Below are 20289 nucleotides of genomic sequence, written 5' to 3'. Positions count from 1 at the left end.
CTGGAATTTTTATTTGGGGGCATTATTAATAATGTCAGCATATTAATTTTTATTCTTTTGTCTTCTTTTTTCAAATAAGGATACCAAGTAAAGAAAGAATTATTAAGGGAGGTGCATCTATTCTGTTTTCATTAATAAATGCACTCATTGGAATGAAGGGTTACATAAGTTATGAAAAGTGTCTTTTGTCATTTGACGTAGCTTGAGATAATATTGAATTAATCATTAAATTCTAGTTTAGTTCTAGTTTACTAAAAGAGACTGGACTGGATTTTTTCCATTCTGGGTTATGGTTTTATCATGTAATCATAATGTTAGAAAAATCAGTAAATTATTTTTGGTGAAGTTTTGATTCTCAATAATAAATGTAAAGTTTATACAAGAATCTTCTTTAGCAGCCTATTAAACACAGAGATGCTGGTGTTGGGCTTTGAATTAAAGTGAAGTTAGCAAAAAATTATGGATCCCTATTATCTCCTAATGACAAAGGAAATCAATAGGAATCATATTGTGGTGCCATTCTTATATTAAACCATATATTTTAAAATGATATTGCAATTTTTAGTAAAAGGGAAAGAGTTGGAAAATTTTAACAGGGAAAATAGGAACTGTTCAACCACAACACCTGTTAACAGTGGCTAAGCGGTGATGTGATAGAGGTCAAAGTGGATTTAAGGAGTAAGGATAAAACCCAAATAAACACATTTTCTGAAATATGATTTTAACCATAAGATAGCAGAATATGTTAGTTATCAAGACTCTTTCTGAAAATTTATTGTATATTAAACTACAATATTCTTTTTTCCCCCAAACAAGACTGACTTCGCAGTTTATGAACTATATAAACTCATGTATACACACACTCACACACACACACAAAGATTTTCTGCAAATGTAAAAAGATTTTTACTACCTTGATGAGTTCTACTATAGTCAATTATCTTTATAAACTAGCACATTATGAGTAGGGAAGTTCCCATATTAAGAGTGATGAAACAGTTAATAATTTCATATTAGATGCTATTGCTCTTCTAGACACATGTATTTCATAGCCAGTAACACAAAATCGAGAAACACATCTACACCAAGAACATATTTTGTTGCTATCTTCTAGGAAAAGAGATATTATTTATTTTCCGGGAGTGAACTTCTTAACTCACAGCTGTAGTAACTTCCATTTTTCTTTCCCCAAACCTAATACAAATTCCATATGTACAATGGATCAGAACATAAGCTTTTTGAAAAACCTATATAAACCAGCTGTTTGCAAGGTTCCTTTTTTGTTTTATTGGTTAGCAGCAAATGGATTTTTGCATAGACTCAGATGTTCAGAGAGAACTCCGTAGCAGCATCCAACACATGGTGTGGAATGATACTGGGGGAAGACTACCTATTGTTTGCAAGACTAGACTCTTTAAAGCAAATGTGGAGTACAATAATCTGATAATAAATGCCCAAACCCCATCTTTGAACACTTTCTGCATTATGCATATCATACAAGTACTGTGTGCATTTTGAGATTATCGTGACCGGTGGATAATGATGTCAGCAGCACCATAGTATTAAAAATATGAAAAAATATTCCCATTGCATTTACTCTCTTTTTGGAGATGCAATGCTAGTATCAACTTGCAAATGGACCAGAATATATCTCCATAAGCAACCACTGTTGCTTAAGACACCACAATATCAGCATATATGTGTGTATGTATGGATATATATGTTATATAGAGTTACATGCTATTTATATCCTAAGTTAAACTCATACTTAACTACTTTTGCAAAGGATTTTTGAATTATAATGACAATTTCGTAGATTATACGCATGGTGATTTTTTTCCTGAGTCTGTTCTCAATCTTTATATCCTCTAATCATACAAGCAGAATTGCATGTGATGCACAATAAAATATTAGCCATAAAATCTGAAACAATTCTTACATCTTAATAATACTGTAGTTTAACACAAAGGCAATACATTCTGCTTTTTCCATTTCCTGAAAACCACAAAACTCTATTAGCCCTCTCCGTATGCCTGCAGGAAGCAAGGTTGGTAATTTTAAAGAAGTATTTCAAAGTTCTAATAACATAATTGGAGGGATTCTGTATGAAAAACAGAGGAACTTAATTTCTACAAAGTAAGTCTCTTGAATAATCATTAACCAAAACTTATATAGATTTAAATATGAACAAATGAGTAAATAACCATAGTAGCCTTGTACTTTATTGACCTGGAGTCAGATAACCTGAATATGAGTTCTAGGTGGAGAAGAGGGGGAAAAGGGAGTTTATGGATGTTGATTGTCTGTACTCTGCTCTATCCTAGGTGTTTGTATGTCTCATCTCACATCTCTATAGGGTAGACACTATGTATTCCACTTAACAACTGTGCAAACAGGCTCAGTGATGTGATGCAGCTTGCCCCTCAGTTACAGTGCTAAGACGGGCACCTGAAATTGCAGGCAAGATCCATCCTTGGTCCTTTACAGTATACTTAAAATTGAACTTTCTGAATATTTAGTTTCCTCAGGTATGAAAGAAGGACAGGAATGCTGCATTACTTTAAGGATCAAATGAAATATGCAACAATTTTCTAAATTGTGGAACTCTACAGAAATAAGAATGACCAGAATAAACAGCAAGGTTTTATTAGCAATAAAGTCACAATCCATATTCCACAGCATTTCCTTCTCCCCTCCTCTTTCCATTTTTCCTTCTGAAATCTCTCCTCTGATTCACCTCTTCCCTCCATGGTGAAAAAGTCTTTTTGGCAACTTAAAGTTGTTGGTGTTGTTCAGTCACTCAGTCGTGTCTGGCTCTTTGAGATCCCATGGACTGCAGCACAACAGGCCTCCCTGTCCTGCAGCTTAAAGTTGCCCAGTAGGAATACTGAGTTTGGGCCCTAGAATGTACCCGTTTTCTCTCCTCTTATTTAGTCTTCACCTCACTGTAGTAGGGTTTTGCCTCCTCCACTCCACTGAAACCACCAGTTTCTTCACAAGCACATTTGGTGCCTTTGTCCTAATTAGGAAAAAAGGCATCTGCTCCTCTGGGGGATGATTTCATGAGCAGAATGAAGGCTGACATCCTGGTTCAGTCAACAACTTGTACAACTATCTTTAGCCAATGCAGATTACTTTGCCAAGGTCATCAATGACCTCTTACTGGCAAAATCCAATGGACTTGTTTCAAACTTCATCTTATTTAAGTTCTTTGTGACATTTAACAGTGTGAATTTCCCTCCTAGAACCAACCTCCCCTCCAAGAGAATCTGATCCCAGTGTTTCCTGATTTTCTTCCTAAAGTTCTAGCAGTTTCTTAGTCTCCTTTTTTCTTTTTAAATTAATTTTTATTGGAGTATAGTTGCTTTGTATTGCTGTGTTAGTTTCTAACTGTACAGCAAAATGAATCATCATACATAGACATGTATCCCCTTCCTTTTGGACTTCCTCCGCATTCAAGTCACCAAGCACTAGGTAGATTTCCCTGTGCTATACAGTAGGTTCTCATTAATTATCTATATTGTATATATATCAGTGTATATATGTCAAACTTGATTTCCCAATTCCTCCCTCCCCGCTTGGTGTCCATATATTTGTCTCTAATTTTTGGAATATTACTCAGCCATAGAAAAGAATGAAATTGAGTCAAAGAGATGTAAATGAACCTTGAGAGTGTTATACAGGGTGAAGTTAAGTCAGAAAGAGAAAAATATCATATATTAGCACATGTATGTGAAAACTAGAAAATGGTAAAGATGATCTTAGTGTTCTGCATGGGCTGTTTTTTCTCTAGCTGCTTCTAGGTTCTGTCTTGAACCTCTTGTTTCTTATGCCACACCAAGTAATGAGCTACCAAAAGATGGCAGTATATAGGTTTGGGCTAAGTTCTGCAGCAAGCTATAATCTTTGAATGTGAGGAATCATCTAATCCAGCCCTTGGCGGAAGAATCAGCGTGCTCTGAAACAAGACATTAGGGTGGCCCCCATTTACATGGGTTCAACCCCACCTTCCATGTATTACTCTGCCTAGTACGTTCCTAGAGGATGTCCTATGGCCATGGTTTGGGGAGAACTGGTGGTGATGAGGGGCATCCCATTCATCTCCGTAACTAGTACTTGTCACAAGGCCTGGTACACAGTTTCGTTGACGTGAATGAATGATTCTAGCCATACCACTGGGAGGTGCTGAGTGACCTAGGAAAGGCCACTTCAAACCCTCTGGATTTCAGATTCCTCATGTGTAAGAAAATAGTAATGAGAAGGCTTTCCTGGGGTCTGTGATTTTGAGAATGAACAAATATTTTTGAACTTTGAAGTGCTATGCAAATGGAAAGATTACAAGATTAGAGAATTGCCTCTGTGTTGTTTGTTAGCAAATATGCCTAGAGTGTAATCATTTAATGACTAAAAGAAATGGTTCAATTTTCTCATTGGCAATTTTTTGTTCAATAAAGTGGATAGCCTAAATGATAGGAATTCATATTATTTTCTATGGAATTCGATGAAGTTACCTTCATTTTGAATCAAACAATGATAACCTTTTAACAATTCTGTTCCCTGAATTCATCCTGAGGTTGAAAATGTGCCCACCTTTGCTCCATCATTTACCCAGGTGGCACATGAACTTGTTGTGGCTTCTGCTCTCATCTCCCTGCTGCTGACTGTAATGATTGTCATCTGGCTTTTGTTCCCACAAATCCTCAAAATTATTCTCATCAAGGTGACTCAAACTTCCTTTCTGCTAAATCCAGGGGACACCTTGAGGCAGCCTCTCCCATGACCAGCTTAGCAGCCTCTGACACAGTGGACCGACCCTCTTCACTGAACTTTTGCTTAGCTTGGTGCCTGTGACGGCGCACTCTCTTGATTTTCCTTCACATCGAAACAATCTTCCCCATTTCCTTTTCTCCATTAATTTTCTCTTGTGCTTATGTCCTGGGTCTGTTTCTCTGTTTTTTTGTTTTCACTCTACATTCACTACCCATGCAGTTTCATGCATTTTTAGACTTTTACTCATGATCTACATTCAGTTCAGTTCAGTTCAGGTGCTCAGTCGTGTCCGACTCTTTGCAACCCCATGAATTGCAGCACACCAGGCCTCCCTGTCCATCACCAACTCCCGGAGTTCACTCAAACTCATGTGCATTGAGTCCGTGATGCCATCCAGACATCTCATCCTCTGTCGTCCTCTTCTCCTCCTACTTCCAATCCCTCCCAACATCAGGGTCTTTTCCAAAAGTCAACTCTTTGCATGAGGTGGCCAAAGTATTGGAGTTTCAGCCTCAGCATCAGTCCTTCCAATGAACACCCAGGACTGGTCTCCTTTAGGATGGACTGGTTGGATCTCTTTACAGTCCAAGGGACTCACAAGAGTCTTCTCCAACACCACAGTTCAAAAGCATCAATTCTTCGGTGCTCAGCTTTCTTCACAGTCCAACTCTCACATCCATACATGACCACTGGAAAAACCATAGCCTTGACTAGACGGACCTTTGTTGGCAAAATAATGTCTCTGCTTTTCAATATGCTATCTAGGTTGGTCATAACTTTCCTTCCAAGGAATAAGTGTCTTTTAATTTCATGGCTGAAATCACCATCTGCAGTGATTTTGGAGCCCAGGAAAATAAAGTCTGACACTGTTTCCACTGTTTCGCCATCTATTTCCCATGAAGTGATGGGACCGGATGCCATGATCTTCGTTTTCTGAATGTTGAGCTTTAAGCCAAATTTTCACTCTCCTCTTTTACTTTCATCAAGAGGCTTTTGAGTTCCTCTTCACTTTCTGCCATAAGGGTGGTGTTATCTGCATAGCTGAGGTTATTGATGTTTCTCCTGGCAATCTTGATTCCAGCTTGTGTGTCTTCCAGCCTAGCGTTTCTCATGATGTACTCTGCATATAAGTTAAATAAGCAGGGTGACAATATACAGCCTTGACGTACTCCTTTTCCTATTTGGAACCAGTCTGTTGTTCCATGTCCAGTTCTAATTGTTGCTTCCTGACCTGCGTATAGGTTTCTCAAGAGGCAGGTCAGGTGGTCTGGTATTCCCATCTCTTTCAGAATTTTCCACAGTTTATTGTGATCCACACAGTCAAAGGCTTTGGTATAGTCAATAAAGCAGAAATAGATGTTTTTCTGGAACTCTCTTGCTTTTTCCATGATCCAGCAGATGTTGGCAATTTGATCTCTGATTCCTCTGCCTTTTCTAAATCCAGCTTGAACATCTGGAAGTTCACGGTTCACGTATTGCTGAAGCCTGGCTTGGAGAATTTTGAGCATTACTTTACTAGCATGTGAGATGAGTGCATAGTGTGAGCAGTCTTCAGCATTGCCTTTCTTTGGGATTGGAATGAAAATGACCTTTTCCAGTCCTGTGGCCACTGCTGAGTTTTCCAAGTTTGCTGGCATATTGAGTGCAGCACTTTCACAGCATCATCTTTCAGGATTTGAAATAGCTCAACTGGAATTCCAGCATCTCCAAGAGCTTTGTTCATAGTGATGCTTCCTACGGCCCACCTGACTTCACATTCCAGGATATCTGGCTCTAGGTGAGTGATCACATCATCGTGATTATCTGGGTCGTGAAGATCTTTTTTGTACAGTTCTTCTGTGTATTGCCACCTCTTCTTGGCTGTTCTCAAATCTCTTCTCCAGTCCAGGCCAGTCTTCAGTTTCACCGCCAAATAACTATCTTCTTGACCAAATGAGTTGTCCACAGACAATTTAAAGTCAACATGTTCAAAATCAAACTGTGGATTTTTGATGTAATGAATGGGCTTGTGCAAAAGCTCATGTTTCTTGCAGGGAGATGTTACCAGCCTAAGTGTCTTCCCAGCAGAAGGGACAAAATTCAGAGTGTCTACACATGCTATTCCTTCCACCCTGAATCCTTCTTCCATGCCCCATGCCCTGGCACCCTGCCATCTGTGTTCTGTTCATTCCTGCTAATCCTCAAATTTCTAATTTCAATGGACCCTAGTCCTGAAAACATCCCTGACCCTCACAGTCTGAATACGACCTTTCCTATGTGTTTTGTCAGAAATCAGTCATTGATATTTTTCTGCCATAGAGGTTTGTGACATTTTATTGTAATTATAAGCATACATGTCTCCCTCATTAGATTTTAAGCTCCATAAAGGCTGGGACCACATGACTTCCCTGGTGGCTCAGTGCTAAGGAATCCGCCTGCCAATGCAGGAGACACTAGTTTGATCCCTGTGTCTGGAAGATGGCCTGGAAAAGGAAATGGCAACCTACTCCAGTATTCTTGCCTGGAGAATCCCAAGGACAGAGGAACCTGTCGGGCTATAGTCCACAGAGTTACAAAAGACTCAGACATGACTGAGTGACTAAACAACAACAAAAGGCTGGGACCATGTCTGTTGTGCTTGTCTTTACAGCCACAACTCCTAACACAATGCCTGATGTGGATAGTTCTCAGGAGAAGGGCATGGGCTAAACACTCACACCAAAAGGCATCTTCTTCACACCCTGCATCCTACCCAAGCCATCATCATATTGCCTAAAGCACTGTTTTGCACTTATTTTTTATGTTTCTTTCTAAAAGACTGTATGTGGTTTGAGGGCAGAAAGACTATTCAGTTCAGTTTAGTCGCTCAATCATGTCAACTCTTTATGACCCCATGGACTGCAGCAGCCCAGCCTTCCCTGTCCATACCAACTCCTAGAGCTTGCTCAGACTCATGTCCATCGAGTCGGTGATGCCATCCAACCATCTCATCCTCTGTCATCCTCTTCTCCTCCTGCCTTCAATCTTTCCCAGCATCAGGGTCTTTTCCAATGAGTCAGTTCTTCGCATCAGGTGGCCAAAGTATTGGAGTTTCAGCTTCAACATCAGTCCTTCCGATGAATATTCAGAGAGACTATGACTGATTCATATTTTTATGTCCCAGGGCCTAGGACAGCACCTAAGACAAATGAGTGCTCAGTATATGTTCATTTAGTACATGAATAAAATGATAGAAGGGGGAAGAACTAGCCTATTATTTCCTTACATGTGTTCTAAGGATCACTAATCCTATAGGATCTTTTATATTACAGGTTGGCAATTTTTTTCTGGAAAGAACCAAATAGTAAATATTCCAGGCATTGGAGGCCCTCTGTTGTTGATATTTTTTCAACTCCCTAAGTTTGTAGAGGAAACCAGACCCAAGGAAGAAAAATAATTTTCCCAAGGTCACGAAACTATTCGTTTCAGAAGGAGCACAGAATCTCCCAAATTCTAGACTCTCATTGCAGTGTCTTTCCGTATAAAAGCTTTCACCTTCATTATAGATGTCTCCCTTCCCTCTCAATGGCCAACAGCAGCACCTCCTTCTAGGCGCACATGTCCAGGCCCTATCTGTGCCCGGCAGACTGCCATCTGGGCTTTATTCCAATTGTACTACTGCACTTCTGTCTAGCTAGAAGATGTCAAAGTAACTACTTGACTGTTGAAATGATTGTTTATTTGTTGTTGTTGTTGAGTCGCTAAAACATGTCCTATTCTTTGCGACCCCATGGACTACAGCACACCAGGCCTCCCTGTCCCTCACCATCTCCCAGAGTTCACCCAAATTCATGTCCCTTGAATCAGTGATGCCATCCAACCATTTATTTGCTCACTCATTAATTTTTTCTTTTAACAAAGGTATTTAGCTGGCACTAACAAACCAAATTGCCACCTCTTATTTGTGAAATGTTCATTAAATCTCCACATGTTACTGTGTCTTTTCTTTTGAAAGAAATGTTAGAAATCTTTAATAGCAATATTGTCATCTTGCTGTAGACAAGCGTCTGTTACTGTTTTAAATCCTGACAGCCTGGGCCAAGGTGACCCTGTTCAGTTCCTAGTGGGGAAATGTATCCGTTTCCTGGCAAGGATGTAAGAATGCACAGTGGAGAAGGATTTCTAATTTCTCAGAATGAGAACAACTTACTCTCCTAGCTATTTGTGACTTTCTCGAGCATTGTCTGTGCTTTGATTCTGTTCCCAGCTATTGGCAATGGATTAAAGGAAGGCAGTAACACATTAGGATTAAGTGACTTTTCACTGAGTTAAAACATTATACCTACAAATTTCACTTTATACATGTTGTCAATATTTTTTTAAAAGGACAGAAGGAAGTATGTGCCTCATGGTATTTTGCTAGCTTCTTAAACTTTGCTGCTCACATTGCCAACCTAAGTGTATCCTACCCTTGGTTCCTTCTCCACGTACAAACTTAGAACCCCAAAGCCTGCTTTGCACACTCTCCAGTGATGATTGAGGGCCGCTTCAGGGTAAGTTCTGTGGGGACCAGGTGGTCCCACAGTGAAGGGAGAAGGAAGGGTTGCTCTCTTCAACCTCTCCAACAAATCGCTGTGTTTTCCACACCCAAGCCAGAACCCACGGTCAGAGTGCATTAATTTATTTCCTTGTCTACCCAGAGCTATTGCCTCGGTTCCAAAAAGTTTTCTTTTTTTGAAATGGAGATGAATTATGCAAGTTACTGCTGACCTCTGAAGCTTGGCTTTTCCCATTGCTGCTAAAATTTTTAGAAATAAGGTAGATGTAGTATTATTTCCATCTGTTTTTAATTTTAGTAGAGGTAAATTGTGTGTTCATCTATCTTCCATCTATCTCTCTATTCATCTGTCTTCTCCTGGTTAACAAGAGCTAAGATTCAGAGTCAAACTTCTTAAGTTTAAATTCTTATCCCAGTAACTTCTGGGATTTTAAGTTGGTTGTTCAACTTCTGTATTTCTCAGTTATCTCATCCTTAAAATGGTAATAATGTTAATGCTTTATAACTAGAGTTGTTATAGGATTAAATAAGATAACACACACAGAAAATTTGGACCAGCGTGTAATTTGTAGTAGCACTCAATAAGTGTTATTTATTTATTTTTATTATTGTTATTATTTTGATGATCTGTACTTTGTTATTATTCAAGAAGTAAATTCTATATCTATTGTGAAAAAAAGAAGGAGATAAACTCTAGCACAGGCAAAGGAAACAGTAGTAAGAAGAAAAAAGTAGGTCTATCTAAGCCACCAGGAAGCAAAACAAAAGGAAAAAGCTGTGTTGATCACAATAAACTGTGGAAAATTCTGAAAGAGATGGGAATACCAGATCACCTGACCTGCCTCTTGAGAAACCTGTATGCAGGTCAAGAAGTAACAATTAGAACTGGACATGGAACAACAGACTGGTTCCATATAGGAAAAGGAATACGTCAAGGCTGTATATTGTCACCCTGCTTATTTAACTTCTATACAGAGTACATCATGAGAAACGCTGGGCTGGAAGAAGCACAAGCTGGAATCCTGCTGAGCACTGAAGAATTGATGCTTTTGAACTGTGGTATTGGAGAAGGCTCTTGAGAGTCCCTTGGACTGCAAGGAGATCCAACGGTCCATTCTCAAGGAGACCAGTTCTGGGTGTTCTTTGGAAGGACTGATGCTAAAGCTGAAACTCCAATACTTTGGCCACCTCATGAGAAGAGTTGACTCATTGAAAAAGACCCTGATGCTGGGAGGGATTGGGGGCAGGAGGAGAAGGGGACGACAGAGGATGAGATGGCTGGATGGCATCACTGACTCGATGGACATGAGTTTGAGTGAACTCTGGGAGTTGGTGATGGACAGGGAGGCCTGGCGTGCTGCAATTCATGGGGTTGCAAAGAGTCGGACATGACTGAGCGACTGAACTGAACTGAACTGAACGGATAGACCACTTTTTCCCCTTCAGTCAAACTGCAAGAGTCTGTAGCACATCCTTCAGCCATAGCTGGAGAATACTCAGTTGAAGAATTTTGCAGTTAAGAAGGCTTCTGAGGACTAATTTAATTGACTCACTCTTATGCTTAACATTATTTCTATGGGAAAATGAATTCTACACTATAAACAAAGCAAACTAGAAAAAAAACTTTTGAAGGGAGACCAATCAGTAAACTAGAACAGCCAATAAACTACATTTCTGGTTGAGAAATAGAAAGACATGTTGGTGCCGTTTAGATGGTTATGGCATGTCACTGTCGTGCTAATGTTTTGGGGGTTTTTTTGCCTTTTTTATAAAAAGGAAATCAACATGTATTTTAAATGTCAATTCAATTTCAAGCAAGAGTAGAAGTAATGTCTTTACTAAAAATTACTGTTCTATTTGTCTTTCTAACAAAAATACTCTGTTATGTTTGTCTTTCTAATGGAGTAATAAAATTAAAATTTTTATTCAGGTGAAATTTCTTAAAGTATATAATGAATTTGGCATTATAATGAAAATCAAGAAATATTTCTAAATTTAAAGATATAAGGAAAAGAGCAAAATCAAAATGATGATTTTCGATCTGCAATCTGAGGAAATAATTATTCCAAAAGTGTACTGTTGCAGCTGACTGTGAATGCTGTACAGTGTAATTGTTCCTCTTATTTTTTTTTCAAGTTTTACTTTTAGAAAAGTTATAGTTTAACTTTTCTTAGTTAATATATCTTGATATTTATATGATAGAAAAATAATATACTTAAGGAAAGATTTAGTTGAGATCTCAAAAGTTCAATCTTTTCAATTATTTTCAATTTTATGCAGATAATAATATAATACTATGAAATATTGGGTAGACTGTTTAAGCTGACAGTAGCTCATGAGGTATCTCAATCAATCAATTTTTTCAATGTATTTTTGAAATTTGTTTATTCAGTATGTTCCATTGGTTAGATGCAAATGGGATGGTATAGACAGTATTTCTAGAACAGGAACACTATCTCTACAAACAGCAAGGCCATTATAGCAGAATCACCTTTGGAGGTACAATCCCTAGGTTACACCTTCCCAAGAGCTCTTCCACCGAGGTCCTCAATCCCCAGCATGGCCTTCAATGCCCCTTGTCTCCTGGTATTTACAAGCTCATGTTAATCCCTCACATAATGAGCAGAGTTAACTTGTATAGCAAATGGGATACAGGCAAACCTCAGAGATATTGCAGGTTTGATTCCAGGCCACAGCAATAAAGCAAATATGTCAATAAAGTGAGTCACACAAATTTTTTGGTTTGTCAGAACCACTTCTGAATGCCTGCTAAGTTTGAGGAAACCTGTACGTGGCAAGAGATAATTAACATCCTCCATCTTCAAAACGCCTGAGGGAACTCCCTGGTAGTTCAGTGGTTAGGTCTCCTTGCTCTCGCTGCCAAGGGTCCAGGTTTGATCCCTGGTTGGGGAGCTAGGATCCTGCATGTCATGCAGTATGGCCAAAAAAACAGAAATAAAAAAACAAACACCCAAACTGTGGTCTGTCTTTGGCCATAGTTTCTTCTAGCTACTATTCATACAATTAACAACATCTTCCAGGTTGCAGTGAAGTTTGCTCTTCATCATGTCAAACATCTTTCACCAATCCCTGTATGTTGACTTTTAGCCTCTGTTTTCTCCGTTTCCTTGAAGGTTTACATTTTAACATCTAGCCTGATAGGGAGTTTCGGTGAAACCTCCTGAATAACCATTTGCAACATTTGATTTGTTATAATTAGTCAAAATTCTGCACCAGAAATAAATCAAAGGCAAAGCTAAAAACAAGGCAGGGAAGTGCCATTAAAGAAAACACAGAATGGCATATGAATATTCACTGGCTGAAGTCTTAAAACGGCACTCATCATATGTATTGGCTGACTGTAAGTGAGAAAACACTATATTTTTCTGTATTTATATTTGTATCAGTCAGAATAGGTTAGATTTTGCTGTAATATAAAAAAAAAATCTCAGAGATTTTATAAAACAAAGATTATTTCTTGCTCTATATTTCCATGGCTTGACTTGGAATTTTGCTCTGTATCATTCTCACTTCAATCGAACAAAAAAGTAGTGGGAACATTTCTGGTCACCAAGGAAGAAGGAAAAGGCTATAACAATTTATATTCACTTTTACTCAAATTCCATTGACCAAGTAGTCACATGGTCGTGCCTAATTTCAACGAAGAGGAAGTACAATCCTATTGTATCCACAAGGAGAATATTTTGTTAACAGCACATTTGCCACAGTATGTATGAATTAATATCAAATATTTCTGAGGTCACTATACTATTAAGGCAGTGCTACATGAGACGGACTTATATTGTGACTTTTTTCAGGCAGAAGGAAGAAGGATTGAAATGGAGATAAAATGCAGTAGAGAGAGTACAAAAGAAACAAAAAAGGGTACAAGGACAATTAACTGAATTTATCTGTTATGTTGTGTGTTAAAGACCAAATGCCTTGGGGCACAGGGAAAAGGAAAGGATGATAGTGACTAGATGTTTATAGAATCACTGAATGAATGAATGAAGCCCTAGAATCTTGAATAGTTTATTAATGGTCTCAGGTGGCTCCATAACCCTGTAGTTGACCCAGTGCCTCTAATGGTCTCTTTCGCTGACTGGCCACCCACTCTGTACTCAGTACTAGCAGTGACTTCGGTCAGTCTGGAATCCTCGAACCCATGGAAAATTGTGTTTATTCAAGTTTGGACCATACTAACATTGGTGAGCTTGGCCATTTCTCAACTCTCTGAAGACCATCCCCTATGAGTTGTGGCATTTTCATCCATTGCAAAATTCATGAGGGCCATAACACTAGCCACATGGAATATCTACTCTTCACAGTTATGAAAGGAATAGATTTTCTTTGTGTAGTCATTATATTGAGATAGATGGTAATTCTTTTCTCCTATCTTTTCTCACTTTGTTTCCAATTCTTTGACTTGTTCTGCTTTCTGAAACATTTTCTTAATTTTATCTTTTTACTTTTCTTTTGAATTTTTAATTGACTATAATATATTTTTCATATTCAGAAGTTATTTCTTTTATTGTTCCTTTTCCACAACATTCTATTCTTGCTTTATGGACCCAATTTTTTCTCATATATCTGAAGACACTGACAGTGAATTTGAATTTTTTTCCTCTTTTCTTTGGGTCACTATCTTTCCCTCTGTCTTTAGAGTTTATTTCTGACTTTCACTTGGAAGACTTTACTTATCTGTCTGATGATCCTTAATTGCCCAATTATATTTTAAAAATAGAACATTATAAAGCTGTGCGAAAGCTCTGCATGTACAGGAAGAGCTTACTAATGACTGGACTTCACTGTGGGGGTCAACCAGCACTTTCTGAGGTGAACCCAAATTTCAGTTTGTATAGGTCTTTTCTTGGGGACCACTCAGTTTCTCTAGAGAGCTCTCTTGAAGTCTCCTACCTAGGAAAGCATGTACCTGGCTACAAGTGATTTAAGAGCAGAGCTAGAGAAGGGGATAGAGTGTTATAATTTAGTATTAAACTTTGATTTATTTCAGTCTTATGCGTTAGCCTCAGCCTCTGCTATGCCGGGATCCTTAGAACAAGACCCAATATAGTTTATTTTCTTTGGAGACTAACCCCTTCTCTCCTGCTGGAGAGAGAGTGAAGTGTGTGTGTGTGTGTGTGTGTGTGTGTGTGTGTGTGTGTTGAGTGTGAAGGGAGGGAGGAGATCTGGGTGTTCTCTCTGTCATATTCAAGCTCTCCACCCCTCCTTTAAGTATTTAGCCCTACACTCCACCCTCCCTCTGCATTCAGGCTCTCAGGACGTTTTGGCACACTCCTGGCTCTGTTCCTCTGATCTTCATGTACTTGTCTATCTGCTTTTCTTCTAAATAGTTATTGAAATCCCATGTTCACTATTTTTTTCTTTCTCATTTCTTTTCTTAGAGGCAAATACCTTTGTTATTTTTTGCTATCATTTTGGTAGAGGTTGTGGAAGAAGAGATAAGTGCGTGTAATTAATTCACCATTTTTTAGCCAAGAGCCCCTTAGGTTTTTTTCTCTACAAGCATCGAGGCAATCAGAACTTTTCACAAGAGCCCTTGATCCTTAAATTCTGTTCCCCCACCATTTTGCAAAGTAGGAAAACAAATTTACTCTTTGACCTAGTAACATGGATGAAAAATCTAAATAAGTAATTGTCCATGATAAAGGGCTTTCCTCTTCAACAGTTTAATAGTACACACTATGTACACTTACCACAATATTATTTTGTGATTGCATAGTTTAAGATTTTTGAAAGAAGCATAAAACATTATCAAATAGGTTAAAATGCTATTAGCCTCTGAATAAATGTTATACTGTTTTGAACTTTTTCTTAATGGACCACCAAAAGATAAAAATAGAAGAGAATTCTGTAAGTCATTTAATTTTTCCCCCCAATCTTTCCCAATCTCTCTGGAACCATTTAAAACAATTAGCATTTCAAGATCTCAAATTTCAGTATTATATATATAATTTTCCTTTAATAACTGCTTTAAGTTATTCTCTTCGCTTGTTATCTTGCTTTATACCCAAGGTTAAAGCACTGCATGTATGTAAATATTGATTGCTCTATTGCTTGTTTTGTTACAGAAAGGTATTTCAGTAGAATATTTAGGAATATTCCTGATGTGTATGTAAATTGAGGCTATTTTCTGATCACAACTGCCAGACTGACATCCTTTCAAAGTCAGTAACTTATCTATAAATACAAATTTCCTAATAGACACAGTCTCACAGTGTTGTGATTTATTGTTATTAATATCATTGCAAAATATTTATAGAACATATTCTAGAGCATAAGCAAGTTTTCATCTTAGTTTGAAGTATAATAAGACAAATAAACATTAAACAAAATAAAGAATTGCTAGGATCAGGAATGAGTTATTCTCCAAAAAAACAACTAAAAGGCACCAAGTGAGGATGTGAAAAGGGGTTGACCAAACTGGCTGGCACTCCTCTTACAGATGAGACCATCACTTGAGAAAACACCAAGGATGAAAAGCTGACTATCTCCCATTTCAGTAGTTGATCATTCCCCCCACCCTTTGCGTGACCCAGAAAAGCAAATTAGAGCAAAGAGGAAATTAAAAGGTGTGAGTTCTAATAGTGAGCCAAATTTACCTGAGCAAAGCACCTAGGCAAATTATCACTCATTTGTTAAAATATCATTTACTTTACCATTCTCAGCACACCAGTAACAGTGATAGTGTTGCATGAGTTAGGTAAAAGAAAACCTTAGCCAAAACAAAATGAAAACATTTGGAGATTTAAAAAAAAAGGCTTTTCATTTCAAATAAACCGAAGGTACTACAAAAGGACCAGATAGCATTACCAGCATCCAATTACATCACCTGTTATTCTAGAGTCTGGATTGAGCAAATCCAGAAAGTCCAAGGGGTTCTTAGTTCAAGTTGCTTTAAATTTAACAACAAATAAGAGCTTCAAATATCAAGATGCTAACTAAGATGTCGTGAATGGCTAATTATAAGATTGGGGAAAGGAAAAGTTTGTTCTGTTTAGTAACTATTTCCACTCTTTGGATTTAATTTTTATCATAAAATGCTGGTATTTTGTAATATTTTACCTGAAGGTTTGCTTCCAAAGTTGTGATAAAGACCAAGACCATAGAATCATATGAGAATATAAAAGGAAACAAACCAAAGGATGACAAAGAGTTAAAACACAGTCAGCCAACGTGAAAGGCAGTGTCCCATCTCTAAACTGATAATGCCATGAATTTAGGATGTTAGGGGCAAGATAAACAAATTCTGAGACTCCATGTCAGAATATAGTGACAGGTTACACTGAAGTACAGAATTGGAATTCGGAGGCGGAGTTCTCAGGCTTTTCTCATCACAGAATTAGGCGACTACCTGACCACAGATCCACTCGCCTGCCACACTCACAGAGACACACAAAAAGGAACACTTGGAAAGAGAGCAAGGCTGCCTTCATCCCATAAAGACGATGGCAGATTTCCCAAGAATGGCACTTAGGGTTAGAGAAAACCGAGGATGAAGAACGCCTTAAAAAGAAAATCCACAAAGAGATATCTGACCCTCACCTCAGCTATGGATGCTAGAGAGAAGAGAAACAAAGATCTCGTTATTCAGACATTAAAACAAACACATGTACAACATTGATAAGCATTTTGCTTAAAGGGAGAAAAGAACAGGAAGGGCTGAAAGTCTCCACACAGGCCAATCTGTTTGATGAAAACATATTTCCTTTTTTCTTCTGGCCTCCTCTATAAGACAGTGTACAAAGTGCTCATTTATATTTTCTTTGTTTTCATCCCAAAGCTAGAAGATCAAAGAGTTAATAAAACCTCCTTGCTATAGAAGGTCATTACAAAACTAAATGCAGCAATTCAAAGTGGAAAATAGAATGAATGCCAAGGAGATGTTTAACGAAGTAACATTCTAGATGTATTCTTTGAAGAACATTTGCAGACTCGTTTGATTGCTTTAGAGAGCGCGGGGTACAATGCATCCTGTGCGGAGCTGGCATTGGCTGACGGTTGCGTGCTGCGGCGGCCCCGGCCAGGCCTCTTGGAATCACAAGTGTGTTTGATAGAGAATTACCTAAGATGGTAGAAACGTTCATGAGTATTTTACATAGCAAAATAGTATTAAAAACTTCCGTCTTTTTTCCCTTAAGCCTAATTAAATGTCCAAATGCAAGACATGAAACTAATCATTTGAAAAATATTTTGAAACACTGTTTTTCCAAGAACTAAATTGGATGCCAAGATAAAAGATTAGCTTGATGTTTTCGACTCACTCCTGAGATCCTTCTTCTTTTTCTTTATTTCTCCTTTTTTGTCCATCTTCAGTGCTGACATCCTTATAATGGGAGCAAATACAGAATATAGAGAGGTAGGCAGGAAAACTGTCAGTATGGCCATACTGATTTATTCAAAAGAGGCAGGCTGGTATACTGGCTTTGCATTTCAATGTGGCATGTCAGAATTTGCCATTCACTGTAGCCCTTGAATCTCAGCATTAGGGCTCATTAGGTTTCTTCCTTAAAAAGAAGAGCAGAAAAGTCTAGAACGTTAGAAATGACCATGCTGCTTGTGGAGTCATGGCTACATGGCAACATGGAGGCTAATGATTGAGGCTGGAATCTCTGATACATGATCAAAAAATTATCCTTTCACTATCTAAAAACTTGGAACATACAGGTTGTTTTCAGTTTGAGGAGGAGGAACGTCTTTCCCAGGATAATTTGGGGGTGGTGGAATAGAAAACTGGCCAAGCTAGATGTTCAGATAACGCTTTGACACAGAGGAGGAGTATAATCAGAAGACAACATAGGAACATAAAGAGATGAGATTAAGTTTAAGCGATGAAAGTTTTTAATTATTTGGGGCAAATAATTGACCTAGTTCATCATAAAATGAAACTGTTTGGAAGTACCGTTGAATCTGTGCCGAGGCCAATAGTATTTTTTTTTTCTTTTTGCATCAGTGATGCATGTCACCTTCCTGCAAGGCAACCAGTTTGCAGATCTGGCCAGAGGGAAAATTACTGGACAACAAAATGAAAAGGAGGCGTAAGTCAGCCCAGATCTCTGAACCCTAGGAAAGGCAACTTCCCTCCCGCTCATGAAAGAGGACGATTGTGCTCAGTACCACTTATCTGGTGCCAACAATCTGGTAAGCTCTCTATTCAGCCCTGCACCAAGGCTACAGCAAGGTGACCTGGAGTTTGGGGCCGAGGTCAGGGAAAGGTCACTGCCTGAAAAATGAAACTAGTCAAATGGAAAGAATCCCAGGAATGGGTGAGGTTAGTCACCCACAAAAGTATCCCAATCCAAGAAATGGCATAAGAAGCTATTTCTTATGACTCTGAGGTTCTGACTCTTTTTAAATAATCTTGCTGCCCCTAGCAAACTGGTGCTAGGATGCTCTGAAGCATAGTCATAGGAATCTGCATTTTGTCACTAAAATTCCTACAGACTTCTTCCATTCCTTCTACTCTTCAGGTTTTCCAGTTCCCTCCTCCTTTCCCTTATTTCCACCACCACCTGCAACTTCAAAACTAAAGATCAGACACCATCATCCTGTTGTTTGAAACTTTCTCTGAAAGCTGGTCCTTTCCCTTCCCCAGCCTCTTCCTGGTGCCTCCCTGCAAAGGCAGAATGTTAATACACAGATTTGTACGTGACAATGTTAGGTGGTCCTAGTATGCCATGACTGTCCATTTTGAATAAGCCTTTTAAAGTTAAAGGAACCTTAGTGCTTGGAATATTTGTTTGCCCTTTCATAGCTTTTCTTATCTCACGTGATGCTTATGAGTCCTGATATAAAGTACCTGTTAGGCTCAGGATTACTTATTTTCAGCCTTCCAAAGGGAAAAAAAAAATGACATTTCTTCTCCTGGATGGCAAGATGAAAACGTTTTATTTATATCACTTTATATTTGTGAAAAGACTAGATGACTAGATGTACTTTGAAAAGGACTTTTAGTTTAAATAGATAGCTGGAATTGATATGTACGACTGATATGTTTACATTCATATGATTTCTTTTTCTAAGAAACCCCAAAATCATAAAGTTAGAGAGTATTCAATTACTTCTCTTCAATGTGTTAAATGATGAAGAGGGAGAGTGTAAGTTCTTTTTGTTTTATATTTGTTGTCAAGAATTCATGTAATAAAGTCAAATTTGTACAAAAAAATTTCACGAAATTATTTTTAAGAGAATCAGTTTTCATAGATAAATTTCAATAGGTCATACAATTCTTTTAATATGAGCTCCTTACTTTTATTAGTGCATTATAAATTATTTACCTTGGAAAAATACATTAAAAACAGAATTAGAATGTCTTTGGTTTATATAGCTCACAGCATTAAGTTAAAATAGTATAATACATGTTATACAGAGGGAAATGTAAATGTGGCCTAAAAGAACATATGAGTCAATTTCACATTAAACATTGACTAGAAAAGTTGACTTAAAGCAAGTCACTATATCACTCCACTACAAGCAAACGTTTCGTTTGTAAATAAGGATGAACTGACAGTGCTTGAAAGTATAGTTCATCAAAATCACAACAAGAAACCAAATATTATGAACATGTAAAATTCCATGTTTATTTAATATCCATTACATAGTCGGTTCATTGAAACTAGACTTTGTAAAGACAAATAACATTTCTGATGAACATAAACAATATCATATAGTTGAAATTCATCCTGTATTTTCACATGAATAAAGATGTCATGATGCAAGAGTTCTAACAATAAAGACCTTGCCGTGAATTGTCATGGCTTCTCTCAGCACTTCAAGGCAGCATCAGCCCCACCAGCTTGAGAGGAGAGCTTAGCCGCTGTGTATCAAGGGGCCCAGTGATCAGCACGTCTGCACTTAACGGTCGTGAAACCTTCCCCCAAAATCTGAGTTGGTGTCCAGTGTGGTCTGTGTCATGAGGACACATCCAGAGCTCAAGAAGAATATTCCTAGGACAAAAAATAACAAAGCCAGAAACTAAAGAC

The 20289-nt window shown here is 38.1% G+C and overlaps 2 long non-coding RNA genes across 2 annotated transcripts in view; one reads left to right on the top strand and one right to left on the bottom strand.

The window, feature by feature from the left end:
• The window catches only part of LOC100616526 (uncharacterized), a 242730-nt gene extending 223759 nt beyond the window's left edge, over window positions 1-18971 (top strand). The window contains exons 5-6 of the long non-coding RNA NR_038196.1: window positions 18261-18448; window positions 18778-18971. This is a non-coding gene — a long non-coding RNA (uncharacterized lncRNA). The remainder of the gene's footprint in view (window positions 1-18260; window positions 18449-18777) is intronic.
• An 889-nt stretch (window positions 18972-19860) lies between these two features.
• Window positions 19861-20289, bottom strand: part of LOC101904350 (uncharacterized) — a 41607-nt gene continuing 41178 nt past the window's right edge. Inside the window, exon 4 of the long non-coding RNA XR_235376.5 lies at window positions 19861-20253. This is a non-coding gene — a long non-coding RNA (uncharacterized lncRNA). The remainder of the gene's footprint in view (window positions 20254-20289) is intronic.

This window comes from Bos taurus, chromosome 7, assembly GCF_002263795.3.
Source record: "Bos taurus isolate L1 Dominette 01449 registration number 42190680 breed Hereford chromosome 7, ARS-UCD2.0, whole genome shotgun sequence".
In the NCBI taxonomy this organism is placed as follows: Eukaryota; Metazoa; Chordata; class Mammalia; order Artiodactyla; family Bovidae; genus Bos; species Bos taurus.
Note: the sequence above shows the minus strand (reverse complement) of the source record. Positions and strands in the feature narration are given on the sequence as shown.